The sequence below is a fragment of the Elephantulus edwardii genome, unplaced genomic scaffold (genome assembly GCF_000299155.1).
Source record: "Elephantulus edwardii isolate Elephantulus edwardi_28Jun2011 unplaced genomic scaffold, EleEdw1.0 scaffold00061, whole genome shotgun sequence".
NCBI lineage: Eukaryota > Metazoa > Chordata > Mammalia > Macroscelidea > Macroscelididae > Elephantulus > Elephantulus edwardii.
Window position 1 is genome coordinate 15983244 of NW_006399811.1, and position 2624 is coordinate 15985867.

Below are 2624 nucleotides of genomic sequence, written 5' to 3' on the forward strand. Positions count from 1 at the left end.
GGGAGCTCTGGTGGCCTAGTGGTAAGAATCTCTGCTGCAATCCTAAGGCATGTGATTCTCTTCTGCCAGCTGCTCCATGAGAGAAGAATGGGTAGTCTCCTCCTGTGCAATTACAGCCTCTGAAAACCTGCTGTGGGCCAGTTCCAGTTTGGTGGTATACAACAATATTGATCATATAGATTATGTAGAAATCGTATTTAAGAGATGTGAGACTGAATCATTATTCATTTCACTTTCTAAGATATTTTTAAATGTCATGACTAGAAATTTAAAATTATGTCTGTGATTTACCTTTTTCCTTTAGACAATGCCAGGTCCATAGGTAGCACATGGCTGAACCCTTAATATGAATTATGATCGTGGTTGTTGTTAGATGCCATCAAGTTGAGTACAATTCATAGAAACTCTATGAACAACAGACCTGAACCCTGCCTTATTCTGTGCCATCGTCATCATCTCTGATACATTAAAGCCTATTTCTGCAGTCACTGGGTCAATCTGTCTCATTGGGGTCTTCCTCTCCTTCACTGACCTTCCCTCTTTCCAAGCATGATGTCCCTTTCCAAGGAATAGCCTCGCCTAGCTACATGTCCAAAGTATGAAAGATGAAGCTTCACCATCTTAACCTCCAGGGAGCATTCTGGCTGCTCTTTCCCCAAGATATATCTGTTTGTTCTTTTGACAGTCCATGAGTTAGTCAGTACTCTTGTCCAGCACCACAACTCAAAGGCATCAGTTCTTGTTATCCTTATTCATGGTCCAACTTGCACACATAACAAGTTACTGAGAAGACCATTGTCTGAATGAGGAACGTCTTAGTCTTAATATTCACATCATTGCTCTTAAGTATTTTGTGTAGGTTCCTGAAAGCAGCAGACTTACCCAGTGCAATACATCTCCTGATTTCCTGACTGCTAGGACAAAGGGTGTTGATTGTTGATCCAAGCAAGATGAAATCATGGGCAACTTCATTTCTTTCACCATTTACCACAATGATGATTGTTGTGCCTGCGGTGAGGATCTTTGTTTTCTTGATGTTGACATGTAATCCACACCGAAGGCTGTAGTTCTCGATTTTCCGCAGCAAGTATTTCATATCCTCCTCACTTCTAGAAAGCAAGGTTGTGTTATCTACATAACATAGGTTGCTGATGAGTCTTCCTCTAATTCTGAAACCACATTCTTCTTCAGAGTTGAGCTTCACAAATTATTTGCTCAGTATACAGATTGGAGAGTTGAACAGTGACTAGGGATGATAAAAAGAAAATTGATTCCTTTAAGCTGTGGTGCTGAAGAGTGTTGGGTATACCATGGACTGCTAGGAGAACAAACGAGTTTGTCCTGGAGAGGGTGAAATCATAGTGCTCCTTGGAGGCAAAGATTCTGAAGCTTCATCTGACATACTTTGGGCATGTTGCAAGGAGGGACTGGTCCTTTGAGAGGGACATCATGTTTGGGAGAGTGGAGAGACAGCACAAGAGAGGAAGACCCTCGATGAGATGGATCGATTCTGTGATTGGGTTGGTGGGAGTGAGTGTGTTGGAGATGGTGAGGTTGTTAAAGGATAAAGCAGCGTTTAGGGCTCTTGTACATAGTGCCACTATGAGTTGCAAGCGATTCGACGGCACATCACAACAACAGCATACATATTTCATAGGTATGGAAAGAGGATCCATCCCTCACACACACCATTCCTGATTTTAAACCATGAAGTATTCCTTTGCTCCATTTGGACAACAACTTCTTGATGTAGGAATAGATTTCTCATTAATAAAATTAAGTGTTCTGGGATTCCTGTTCTTCTCAATGCTAGCCATAGTTTATTGTGATCCACACAATCAGATGCCTTTGCATAGACAATAAAGTACAAAAAGATATTCTTCCAGTATTCCTTGCTTTTTTGGTCAGTATCCATCTGACATCCACAGTGATATTCCTGATGCCACGGTCTCATCTAAACCCTGCTCGAACTTCTGGAAGTTCCATATCTATATACTATTCTAGCCAGTTTTGGATGATCTTCAGCAATATTTTGGCTGCATGGGCTATTAAAGATATTGTTTGATAACTTCCACATTCTGTTGCATTATTTTTCTTGGGAATGGGAACAAATAATGGATCTCTTCCTGTCCTCCAAATTTTCTGGCATATATAAAAACCGAGGAAAGTCCTTGACCATCCCTTGCTCATTTTTACACATCTGTGGAATCTTAAAGAAAATATAGATATCCTGGCTTTGTTCTTCCTTAAATGTTGTTGTTGTTATATGCCATTGAGTCAGAGCCTATTCATAGCTGACCCTTCTGCAGCTTGTCAGAGACTGTAAATGGCATTAAATGAAATTGTGCATCTCAGCTGATAGATTCAAACCACCTGTTTGGTTTTTGGTTTTGTTTTGTTTTGTTTTGGTTGTCAGTGCAACACCTTACCATTAGGCCACCAGGGCTCCCTTCTTCCTTAAATAGGCAGTTTAAGTGAGGTGTCTAAAACCCAATTTAACCTCATATCTACCCCCTAGTGATATTTTTTTCTCTTTTAACTCAATACTACACATTCCATTTGCGCCAGTTGTGGGAGTATTTCCTTTTGACTATCTTTTAGAATTTTGTGTACATCTGTCTTTC

The 2624-nt window shown here is 40.4% G+C and overlaps 1 protein-coding gene across 2 annotated transcripts in view; it reads left to right on the forward strand.

Annotated features, from left to right (window-relative positions):
* The window catches only part of RGL1 (ral guanine nucleotide dissociation stimulator-like 1), a 439254-nt gene that overhangs the window by 430398 nt on the left and 6232 nt on the right, over window positions 1-2624 (forward strand). The gene's annotated exons all lie outside the window — the stretch shown is intronic.